Below are 13,271 nucleotides of genomic sequence, written 5' to 3'. Positions count from 1 at the left end.
CAAGAGCATGGTACATTCTTCCATTTTTGTAATTCTCTTTTGATTTCTTGTAGTAATGTTTTGTAGTTTTCTTTATATAGCATTTTTGTTTCTGTGGTTAGATTTATTTCCAAATGCTTCATCCTTTGGTTGGCTATCATAAATGGCATTGTTTTCTTTATTTCCTCTCCAGAGCTTCCTTTATTAATATATAGGAATCCAACGCATTTTTGTGTATTGATCTTGTATCCTGCCCCTTTGCTGAATTTTCCAATGATTTCCAGTAGTTTTTTTGTTTGTTTGTTTTTGCGGAGTCTTTGGGATTTTCTATGTATTGTTGTTGTTGTTAAGTACTGTGGAGTTGGTTCCAACTCATGGTGACCCTGCACAGGATTTCCAAGGCTGTAAATCTTTACAGGAGCAGAAAGGCTTATCTTTCTCCCACGGAAGCTGGTGGTTTTGAACTGCTGACCTTGAGGTTAGCAGCCCGATTCGTAACCAGTACACTACCAGAGCTCCTTTGTATATATAGGATCATGTTATCTGCAAATAGAGTTTTTCTTTGCCAATTTGGATACCTTTAATCTCCCTTTCTTGCCTTATAGCTCTGGCTAAGTCTTCCAACATAATGTTGACTAGGAGTGGTGATAATGGATATCCTTGTCTGGTTCCTTTCTCAGGGGGAATGCTTTCAGTTTCTCCCCATTGAGAATGATGTTGACTGCTGAGTTTGTATATATGCTTTTAGTTATTTTGAGGGATTTTATTTAATTCCTGCCTTGCTTACTGTTTTTATTAGGAATTTGTGCTGGATTTTGTCAAATGCCTTTTCTGCGTCAATTGATATAATCATGTGGTTTTTGTCCTTTTTAAAATTTACATGGAGAATTACATTAATTGTTTTTTCTAATGTTGAACCATACTTTAATCCCTGGTATGAATTCCGCTCGGTCATGATTTTTTTTGATATGTGGTTGAATTCTATTGGCTAGAATTTTGTTGAGAATTTTTGCATTTATGATCATGAAGGATATTGGTCTAAATTTTCTTTTTTAGTGACATCCTTCTCTGGTTTTGGTATGAGGGTTATGGTTGCTTTGTAAATTAGTAAGTTTACTACTCTTTTCTGGAATAGTTTTGAGTAGAATAGGTGACATCTCTTCTCTGAGTTTTTGGTAAAACTCACCAGTGAAACCTGGACTTTTTTTGGTTGGGAGTTTTTTGAAGACCTATCTATTTCTTCCTTTGTTATAGGTCTGATCAAGTTTTCTACTTCCCTCTGTATACGTTTAGGCAGGTCTTACTTTTCTAAAAATACATTCATTTACTTCAGATTTTCAAATTTGTTGGAATACAGTTCTTCATGTTATTCTGTTATTATCATTTTTATTTTCATTGGTTCTGTTGTATGTCTCCCAAGTGATTTCTTATGTGTATTATTTGTGTCTTTTCCTTCTTTTCTTAGGTTTGCCAGAGGTTTGTCAATTTTATTAATCTTTTCATAGAACCAGCTTCTTGTCTTGTTGATTTTCTCTATTGTTTTTCTGTTTTTTATGTCATTTATTTCTGATCTAATATTTATTATTTCTTTCTTCTGGAGTCTATGGCTTTATTTTGCTGCTGTTTTTCTAGTTGCTGGAGATTTTGTGTTATTATGTTGATTTTGGTTCTTTCTTCTTTTTGCATATGTGCTTTTATCACAATAAATTATACTGTTAACACTGCTTTTGCTGTGTCTCAAGGGTTTTGGTATGTTGTGTTTTTGTTCTCATTCATTTCTAAGATTTTTTTTAATTTCACTTTTCATTTATTTTACTACCCAGTAGTTTTTAAACAGGGTATTGTTAAGTTACCATGTATATGATTTTGTTTCCTTGATCTTCCTATTGTTGATTTCTAATTTTATAGCATTATGGTCTGAGAAGGTGCTTTATAATATTTTAATATATTTAATTTATAGCGATTTACTTTGTGGTTTAACACATGTTCTATTCTGGAGAATGATCCATGCACACTGGAAAATAATGTGCATTGTGCTGCTGTTGGGTTGAATGCTGTGTACATATCTATGAGATTAATTTGGTTGATTGTGTTGTTCAGTTCCTCTGTGTCTCTGCTGAGCTTTTTCTCTGGTTGTTCTACCTTTTTTCAAAAGTGTTGTATGAAAATCTCCCACTGTTATTGTAGAGGTATCTATCTCTTTTTTCAATTGTTTTAGAGTTTACTTTATGTAATTTGAGGCTTTCTCTTGTACCATAGATATCTATTATGATTAAGTCCTCTTGTTCAATTGACCTTTTAATCATGAGATAATGACCTTTTAATCATGAGATAATGACCTGCGTAGTCTCTTATGGGGTCCTGGTATGGCACTGTAGGTTAATGTGCTAGACTACAAAGTCAGTGTAAACAGCAAGGTTGGTGGTTCAAACGCACAAGTCGCTCCTCAGAAACCCTGGGCAGGGTCTATATGGGTTGGAACCAACTCGATGGCACTTAGAAGCAACAGCAGTCTCTTATACTGGTCTTTGCTTTCAAATTTATTTTGTCTGAGATTAATATTGCCACTCCTGCTCATTTTTTATTGTAATTAGCTTGGTGTACATTTTTCCATCCTTTAATTTTTAATCTGTTATTTTCTTCATGTGTTAGGTGAGTTTCTTGGAGACAGTATATTGTAGGATCTTGCTTTCTTATCCAGTCTGCCACTCTCTGTCTCTTGAAGGGTGCTTCTATCTATTGACGGTTAGTGCAATTACCCAAAGATATGGGTTAATTAGTGATATTTTGTTGTTGCTTTTTGTAGTACTGCTGTTTTCTTTGATCTATATGCCTTCCTATGCTGAGTCCGTTTGTGTGTGTGTGTGTTCGTTTTCAGGTCAATTTGTTCACAGTGTAAATGTTTCCATAATCTTTTTTTTTTTTTTTTTTTCTTGATTTGATGTGAAGATGTATCCAGTTGCTTTGAGGTTACCAATATTTTATTGAGATCTTAGTCTTTTTAGGACAGATTGTTTTATTCTGATATATATATATATACCTGACCTCCTCACCACCTTTGTCTCTGTTACTATAATGTTCCCTTCTTTTGCTATGTGTCTGTCTTGTTCATGGACTGACCTCCCAAAACCCTTAATTTCAATTTTGTAGTTTTGTTCTACTCTGGACCCTTCCATTTCTGAACTGAGTTCCAGGTGGTGTTGCCACATACATCAGTCTCTGGTTATTGTCTGGTCTTGGTTCTCAGTCCAAAGAACACACTTTAGTATGTTTTGAATTGCCTTTACAAAATCCTTTAATTTCTATTTATCCTTGAATGTTTTGATCTCGCCGTCATATTTGATGGACAGCTTTGCTGAGTATATGATTCTTGGATGGCAGTTTTGTTTTGTTTTTTTTTTCTGAGTTTTGTGTATGCCTCCCCATTGCCTTCTTGCTTGAATGGTTTCTTCTGAATAATCAGAGCTTAATCTTATTTGGTTTCCTTTATATTTTACTTTTCTTTTTTCCCTGGCTGCTTTCAGATTCTCTCCTTCTCTTTGGTTTTGGAATTTGGATTATGATATGTCTTGGTGATTTTATTTTGGGGTCTATCCTTCCTGAGGTTCATTCAGCTTCTTGGATGTTTATCTTCTTGTCCTTCACTATACCATGGAAGTCCTCTTCCAGCAGCTCTTCGACTATCTCTTCTGTAGAGTTTTTTGTCCCTTCCTGTTCTGGAATTCCAATCAGCCTCAAGTTATTCCTCTTTATGCTGTACCACATGAATCTGAGTCTTTCTTCAGGTTTTTTAAATTATTTTTTCTGCTTTTTCTTCTATCTTAGAATTATTGAGAGATTTGTCTTCAGGCTTGCAGATTCTAGCTTCCATCGCTTCAGTTCTACTCCTATGTTCTTTCAATGTGTTGCCCATTTCTGACATTTTGGCATTAATCATCTAGACATCTTTCTGTAGTGACTTTATTGTTTTTAATGCTGTTTCAATTTTTTACACTTTAACTGTAGTGTCTTTTTTGACTACTTCCTTGTTTTCTTTGGATTTTTTTGTGGAACATTTGGATGCACCTCAATATCATTCTCCTAAATTCCCCTTCTTCCAATTCCAGAGCCTCTTCACCCTCTACTACCAGTCCTGGCTCTGTTTCTTGGTCATTTGTCTGAGCTACTCTGTCTTGCTTCCGCATATGAGCAGAAATTTTCTGTTGCATTTTAGTCATTTCAGTGCTGTTGTAATTGTGTTAATTAGATGAGTGTATAATGGTTTATTCTTAAGCACACTCTAAATTGTCTCCTGCTGGTTGCGATAAGGAGATGTGCTTCTCTGTTCCTGTGACTTCCTTTAGAAGTGCTTTTTCTTTTAAAAGTTTTCTTTGTGTGAATTGAATGATCGTGTACAAGGGAGAACAACAGTTTTGCACTCATCCTATGGTATTTTGTTTATTGCAATAATTATAATCCCCTCCATGTATAACCATTCAACAATATTTGCTTCTTTTCCCTCTGTTTTTTTTTTTCTTTTCCCTCTGTTTTTGTTGTTGTTGTTGTTGTTGTTGTTGTTGTTTGTTTGTTTTGATGCACACAAAAACATCCAGGAATATATAATCACTTAAACAACTATAAGGCACATTCTGAAAACCAGCCTCCTGCCCACCATCACACATTTTTTCTCTTTCCATGAATCTGGAATCCTCAGTTGCTCTATCTCTCTATGCCATCACCGCTTCCTCCAACTCTGATGTCACTGCTTCTCTGTTTAGGGTCCCATGTTCTGCTCATTCTCATCTTTCTTGATGGCCCTAGGGTCCTCTGTTCCTGCACTGTAAGATTAACTACTCCTCTTTATGTTACAAAACTTCTGCCTTTACAAATTCTGACAACTTCAATTAGTTATGATAACAATTACTCACTACTGAATTGAAGGAATCTTATCCCCATCTCTTTTCACCAAGCCCATCTAGACAAGATGAAAATGATTCAGTGGAGATTCTTAGTTCCCACACACTTTGAAACTAAACTCCCTCTTGAAAACTTATAAGCCAGCTATTTCTTGCCTCTATAGCCAGCCCCACTCCTACCCCACCCCCATCTTAGGTAGCCAGTGTCTAAGTTGTCTGTCCTTATCAACCCTGTATACTGAGGGATAGTATTGATCCTTGATGTGGAGATTCCTTTCTTCTCAGTTGGTATTTGAGCTGCAACATCCATAACTATAGGCCAAGTTCATCAACTGCATTAATTTATACTTGCTTTTTTTTTTTAATCAAATTTCTTTATTTTCCTCTAGTTGAGCTCTGGTCATCAAGTCATTGAAGCTATGTCAAATAGGTACTATCTGCAAGTTTGGGGTTTCTTGTACATCTCCTCCCAATTTCATATCAGCTGGACACTTCACTCTCAGCTCTAGCCCTTCTTGGCTAGGTCATTGTCCATGGGTTTAGGAGTTCCCAAGTCTCCCCTAACTTCAGACCAACCAGCCTTTCCTCTTCAATTTTGTATCTCCAGGTCAAAAGGAATCTATGGAATGTGGTCAAACTCAGCCTATATCTTCATTACTGCCTTTCCTCTTACACTCACATGTAGATCAATGTAGTTGCCAGCAAGCTTCCATGCCTGCTTGTGTGTTCCTTCTGAGTTTGAGTCTTGGCAGCAGGTTTGTCCTGAAGGGATTTGATTGTTTGCCTTGATGGCTCCCCAATGAACAGCTTGCTTGTTCTTATAATAGCCAAACAGACTGCTATCTTTGTTTTTGCTTCTGTTTTCTTCCTTCTGGTCTATCGTTTAGGACCTCTAGATGCTCCAGGATGGTCTGCATAGCTTTTCAAGTGGGAATGTCCCACCTCAGAAATTCCTGGATGGGGTTCAGGGTTCCACCTGATGTCCTATACACTACAAAGCCTCTGAAAGAATCCTATTTCACTGGCCAAATTCTAGAACCCTTTTGATATATTCCAATCAATTATAGACTGAAGACGAACTTACAGGGTTTCTGTGATCATGTTTCCTATAGAGTGTTTTTAGTAGGCATTGTCTGTACATGCTATTCTGATATATAGTAGCTGGTATTGGATCTTGCTTTTTTTGTTGGGGTTTTACCAAGTGCAAATGCAGGTTGGCTGTATGGCCAGAACCACTCTCTCTTGTTAGTGAGATATGAATAAAACCTCCTGCACAAGTAAGATGAGAGCCAAATTCAGGGCTAAATCCCAAAGTCAGACATGATTAGAACTCACCAAGGATTAGTCTCCAAAGCCAACTGAGAGTTATGATTACTTTCTGTTTGTGTCCTAGGAAAATCCTTCCCCTAGGCAACTCAGAATGTGAATGCCAATTGTTCTATGTATTGCAAACACTGTGGGTACTATGCTGGACCCTCTCTGGGGGTACGCTCTCACCCATATGAAGACACCCAGACTGGACAAATAAGGTATGACAGAGGAGAGCAATAAGAACGAAAGAAAAAAGACCTTCATACCTCTATTGCCGTAGGTTGCTGGGTGATTTTTGCACTGTGGATGGGCTCATTGCTGGCCCCACCATCTGCCCTCCTCAAAGGCTGCTGCCTACTGGCAGCCATCCCAATTCAGAAGTCGCTCTCTTTACTGTTGCCTATTCCAATGTCTCAGCTGGTAGGTCTCCGAAAATTTCCTCTTACTACATATTAAATTCAGAGCTCTGGGACTGTCACAGCAAATTATTTCACCCAGTCATTTCATGCCTCTGCTGAGGAGACTCTGCTCAGCCCTTCTGCTTATCCTGCAACTAAACCAACAGTTTCAATAAAAACCTTTTTTAAAACAAAATAAATGGTTACTACACAGATGGAATACACAGGAATCAAATTGACTACACTTGTGGGAAGAGATACTGGAAAAGTTCAATATCAGCTAAGATAAGGCCAGCAACAATCTGTGGAACAGACCACCAATTGCTTAGATGAAAGTTTTGGCTGAAGCTGAAGAAAATTGAAACAAGTCCATGAGAGCCAAAATAGGATCTTGAACATATACCTCCTGAACTTGGATATTATCTCAAGGAAAGATGTGATTTACTAGACACTATGGACTGAAGACCAGAAGAGCTGTGGGATGACATTATGAATGCCATAAAAAAAGAAAGCAAGCAAACATTAAAATGTCAGAAAGGAAAGAAAAGACCAAAACAGATGTCAGAAGAGACTGTAAAAGACCAAAACAGATATCAGAAGAGACTGTAAAATATGTTCTCTGGCATACAGATGCTAAGGCAAATGGAAGAAATGAAAAACAAAAGTGTAGAACACATTCAGTATTTCTTAAGTTGAAAGAACTGAAAAAAAAAAAAAGTCAAGCCTTATTTTCATTATTAAAGGATTTAGTGGGTAAAATATTGAATAATTAAGAAACTATCAAAAGAAGATGGAAGGTATACAGTCACTGAATCAAAAAGATAAGGTTTATGTTCAGCCATTTAGCCATTTCAAGAGGTAGCAATAGATGAATTATAAACGCTATTGAAAGAAGAAGTCCAAGATGCACTGAGATATTGGTGAAAAACTATTCTTCAGGAATTGATGACATACAAATAGAAATTTTACAAAAAACTTATGTAGCACTGAAGGTACTCACTCATTTAGGTCAAGAAGTTTGGAGAATAGCTACCTAGTCAACCTATTGGAAATATACCTAATTATGTCCATTTCATTGCTAGGTGACCCAAAAGAATGTGAAAATCATTGACAAATATCATTAATATCAGATGCAAGTAAAATTTTGCTGAAGAGAATTTAAAAAGAGCCTCAACATTACATTGACAGTGACTTTCAGAAATATTATCAGGTTTCAGAAGAGGATGTGGAGCTAGGAATATCAATGTGTCCATCAGATGGATCTTGGCTGAAATTAAAGAATACCAGAAGCTGTTTACGTGTGCTTTATTGACAATGTAAAATTATCAACTGTGTGGATCATGAAAAGCTATGGATAACACTGAGAATAATACGTATTCCAGAAATCTTGATTTTACTTATGAGGAATCTGTACATAGAGAAAGAGGCAGGTATTTGAACAGAATAACAGAATAATAAATAGCTTAAATTAAAAAAAAAAAAAAAAGTTTGTGCTATGGCTGTATTCTTTTGCCATGCCTTTTAAATCTGTTTGATGAGTAAATAATCTAAGAAGCTGGATTATGTGAAGAAGAATGTGCTATATGGGTTAGAGGAAGATCTATTGACAACCTTCAATATGCATATGATGTAATTTTGCTTGAAGAAAGTGAATGGAACTAAAATTACATGATGATAATTGGTAAATACATTACTTACTGATTATAAAATCACAGCCATCAGTGTAAACAAAACAAAAATCCTCACAACTGGACCAATAAATAACATGATAAATAAAGAAAATATTGAAGTTCAAAGACTTCATTTTGCTTGCATCCACAGTAAATATTCCTGGGAGTCAACACATTTTGCATTAGGCAAATCTGCTGCACAAGAACACTTTAAAGTGTTTAAGAGTAAAGATATCAGTTTGATGAATAAGTGTGCCTGACCCAATCCATGGTATATTCAATGTATGTGAAAGTTGGACAATGAAGAAGGAAGAATTGATGCATTTGAGTTGTATTGAAGAACAATACTGAAAGTACCATTGGCTGCCAGAGAACAAAACTGTGAAGAACAATATTCAAAGTACCACTGACTGCCAGAGAGCAAAGTTGTGTTGGAAGAAGTAGAGCCAGAATGCTTCTTATAAGCCAGGATGGTGTGACTTTGTCTCTCATACTTCAGACACATTATCGGGAAGGAGCTGTTCCTAGAGAAGAGTATTATGATTGGTAGAAGGTCAACAGAAAATAGGAAGACCCCCTACAAAATGGATTGGCACAGTGGCAGCAGCAATGGGCTCAAACAGAACAGTTGTGAGGATGGCACAGGAGTGAGGAATGTTTCATTCTGTTATGTATAGCTTGTGGTTCAAACTGACCTGGCAGTCCAATTAATTAATCCACAGTGCTACATTGTTTGAAAAAAGAGTCTTTGAAGATGTTATTAGTTAACCTGAGATTGCATTGAACTATAAGTGAGTTCTAATCTAACTTGAATTATATTCTTACAAAACAAGAAAACAGACACATAGAAATAGAAGAAAAATACCCATGTGAGGATGGTTTTATGACGCAATTGCAAGTCAAAGCATGTTTGGGCAACCAGAAGATGAAGGATAAAAGCAAGAGTTTTCCCTCAGAGATTTTTGGGAGTACATGGTCCTATTAAAATCCCATATTTGGACCACTATTCTTATGAGGGTGTTTGAAAACGTTGTGCTACAAGGGTTCCAGTTCATGCATGCACAGGTATTATAAACAAGTAGTGATTAAACCTGTCTATGTGATAAGTGGATGGTTGCTGAAAAGTACTCCTAGGAATACACTTGTCTCTGTCTCATTAGGGTGCCTTTAAAGAAAAGTCAACTCAAAACAATGGCTGCTGCCAAGAGGATCTGCTGAAACAGGTAAATTCAAGGCAAAGAGGTTAACTCAAAAGGTTATGTCAATATTTTGAGTAATTTCAAAGGAGCAATCCTATTTGACACCCACAGGAGGATCACTGGGGCTTATTAGGAAAAAAAATGTTAAGAAAATTGAAAATTGCATTGATTAGAAAAAGGCCAGGATATTTGGTTACAATATATATATATTTTTTTTTTGTCTCAACAATACACCTGTACCAAAACTGTCCTATTAGGATTTCATAGGGAAACCATGCCCTATACACACAGCAGCTCTGATCTTGTCCTTTCAATCTTCATTTTAGTCCTAAAACTCAAAGAACTCTGAAAAGGAGCACTATGTAAGTCCTTCGAGAATGCCCAAACTTGTTCTGACATGGTCTCAGTGGAAGAGCACAGAATTCTTCTCGGGTAGGGTTAGAAAGATTGAGACACTCCCTTCTGAAGTTTCTGGGGACATAGATGGAGGATATATCAAGAAACACTTCCTTCACATTTTTATATATTTGCATGATAAAGATTTCTATGATTTTGTAACAATGTTTTTTGACTTATACTCTTATAAATTAACCAACCTGTGGCACTTTTTACAGGAACTCCTAGGAAACCTATAAATTATTTTTAATTGCCATCAAGTTGATTCTGACTCACAATGACCCTGTATAGGGTTTCAAAGGAATGGCTGTGAACCACCAACCTTGTGGTTAGCAGCAGTTCAGTGCTTATACGACAGTGCCACATCAGAACCTCATTAACAAAAATTTTTAAAGACTCTTTATTGAGAATTGAGTCAAGGTTTAAAAGATGATCATCAAATTTGGATTCAACAAACTATACTCTGTTTATCGCAACAGTTATCCAGCATCATCTCTATGGTTCTTATTTCCCTTTCACCCTCCTTCACATCCCTTCTAAATTTGTCCTTAGGTAAATGTTTCCCTTTTGTTCTATCTTAAATGGTTGACCTATCCTGAATGGTGTGCAAACCTTATTGGTTGTTGTCCCATTCTTAACACCTAACTACTATTTGGCTGAATTTGTGCCACAAGGGTGAGTTCTGTTCTAGACTTAAAAGATCTTTCGTACTAAAAAAGTCTTTCTGACTAGTAAGCCTGTTCTTTTTTTAAAGTTTTTTATTTTGTTTCACATTTTCTCCCACTGTATTTGGGACTTTCTATTGTGATCCCTTTCAGAGCACGTGGTAGTGGTAGTTAGGCAACATCTACTACTGGTCTCATAATTGTGCTGACTAATGTTTACATTTTTCACAGGTCCATTGGACTAGTTGATTGCAAGCATCTTCAAATGATGGAACAATTCTTGACTTCCTTTTCTGAGTGGTTATTTCCCATTAACATAAACTTCTTCTGCACATGGAGTGACCAATAGTTTTACCTTAAACGGCCTCTCACGGTCTTTTAAGATCTCAGTCACTACTCACCAAAGCAGGATATAGAATATTGTCTTTATGAAATTATGTTATGTCAATTGAGCAGATTGCCTCCTGAGACTTTGATGACCATTAAAACTTATCTTTTTATAGTATCTGCCTCATGGTTATAGTTCTTAAATATTTTGTGCTGAAATATATAAAAATATTTGTCATTTGCAAATATTTTTACTCTTCATTATAATTTATTCGATTTTGTTGTTGTTGAGAATACATACAGCAAAAATTTTACCAATTCAAGATGTAGATGTACAATTCAGTAAAATAGATTGCATTCTTTGCTTGTGGAATCATTTTTGCCCCCTTTTTCTGAGTTTTTCTTTCCTATTAACATAAACTCACCAGGAACTGAGGTTTCTATATAGTATTTCAAGCTGCTGTTTTCAATTTGATTCCATAAGGATAGATCTTGAAAGAGCATAATACTCAAGGCATACTTATTGACTGTTGTTTGGTTTTATGAAGATTTCAGTTGATATACAACCATTAAAAGATGATCTCAGGGAAATCATTTCAGGGGTTTATCTAGCCCCCTATGATGTCAGAAAATCTAAATTCCATTACAATTTTAAATTCTGTTATGCTTCTTCTTCTTTAGATAAGAATTCTTCTATGTAATATTTGATCACCATATTCAGTAATGGTAGCTGGACACATTTTATTTCCAGTTCTTCTGGTTACATGGCATAGGAGGCAGATGTTCATGAAGGCAAATATCTCCTCCTACTTTACAATCATTATTGCTGTGTTGCTCCAAGTGAATAGACACTGGATAATTTTTCTATATATTCAGTGTTTTTCAGGTCTTTCCTATGTTCATAGAAAATTCCTTGAAGGGGGAATCAGACCTAAATTATGTTTATTCCTAATACTTTATGCATGAAGTTAGTTCTAAAATATTTCTTAAATAAATGTACTAATATTGTTTTACATACTATGGCTCATTGAGAGTCCTGATGTGGCACTGTACGTTAATGTGCCAGATTGCAAAGCTGTTTGAACTGAAAGGGCAGCAGTTGATGCTCACCAGCTGCTCCTCAGAAACCCTATTCATTGTCTCTATAGTTTGGAATCAACTACAAGGCACCTAACAACAACAACAATGGCTCATTGATTGGAAAGAATTCAAATGTTTTGCATGTGAGAGTTATTACCTTAACACAGACATTTTATATAGTTAATTATCTATTTTTTAAGTAACTGGAAATAAACAATTACAAAAATATGTTTATATCTTTATGGCAAATATTTAACTCTCATCTCTTCTAAAATCTTTTCCAATTGCATCTTTTGAAACGATACAAAAAATTTTTGCACAGAGCCAAACTCAACACAAGGATAATTTGCATGATTTCTACATTGAGTATACAGAGATTCAAGGCGTTTAAGACAAAAAAAAAATATTACACCAATATAAACATCTCTTAACATGTAAAATATTTCGTGAAAGCTTTCATTTTATAAATGATGTACTGAAAACTTTATTCATGCTACTTAGATATAAAACATGTATCGCACAATATTGAGCATCAATATTTTTCTCTAAGGGGAAAAATAGCTGGAGCTTTTACTGCCAAAAAATTATAGAGATTCTTATATTGTAAATATCAGAAACATCATAAAGCAGGCAGAAAGTTATAAAATGCCTATATTTCAATAGCTGAACTGTAAAGAGAAAACTGAGCATCAACAAGGGATATTAATGTGTACAGAAAATAAAATATTCAATAAAAATTATTAATATCTTCTAGTTTTTACATTGTTTTTACTTATGTAGTTACTGGCAGTCTCTGGGTTGTGAAAGTCTGACTTACATCTGACCTGTAGACATTTAGTTTAACACCTAATATATTAAAATTGTGAGTTCATACAATGGCTTATAAAAACAAATAGATGTTACTTTGAGATGCACATTCAAGCATTACTATCATTATTACTGTATTATCATATCTAAGCTGCTTGAGTGTATCCTAAAGTATTTCTTAAATATTTTTCATTCATAGAAAGGTACTCTATACAAGGGAACTTCAAAAAGCTTGTGGGAAAATTCCACTATATTTAAATTCCATTTTCTCCCTGCACTTTAGGAAGCCCCTTTGCATACTATATACTAAGACAAATATATTTAGGCTAATTTAATTTTTTTTTAATTTGTCTGTATAGAAATATTACAAAGTTGGCTTTGACATTCTTTGGATAAGCCATTATCTTTTTCAGGAGCTCCTGATCTGAGTGGCTACAATCCGAATAGTCCTAAAACCTTAGTTCAGCCTATTTTACTAGCTATATGCCCTTATCTCTATTTGTGTGTTGGGTATACCATTACTGCAAGTTCTATGTATAGAGAA

General features: G+C 35.4%; 1 pseudogene; it reads right to left on the bottom strand.

The window, feature by feature from the left end:
- LOC102814224 overlaps positions 1-6,553 on the bottom strand; it is a 79,430-nt pseudogene extending 72,877 nt beyond the window's left edge.
- Between the last annotated feature and the right edge of the window lie 6,718 nt (positions 6,554-13,271).

Source organism: Chrysochloris asiatica, unplaced genomic scaffold (genome assembly GCF_000296735.1).
Source record: "Chrysochloris asiatica unplaced genomic scaffold, ChrAsi1.0 scaffold00108, whole genome shotgun sequence".
In the NCBI taxonomy this organism is placed as follows: domain Eukaryota; kingdom Metazoa; phylum Chordata; class Mammalia; order Afrosoricida; family Chrysochloridae; genus Chrysochloris; species Chrysochloris asiatica.
The sequence above is the reverse complement of the archived record's forward strand: the minus strand, read 5'-3'. Positions and strand labels throughout refer to the sequence as shown.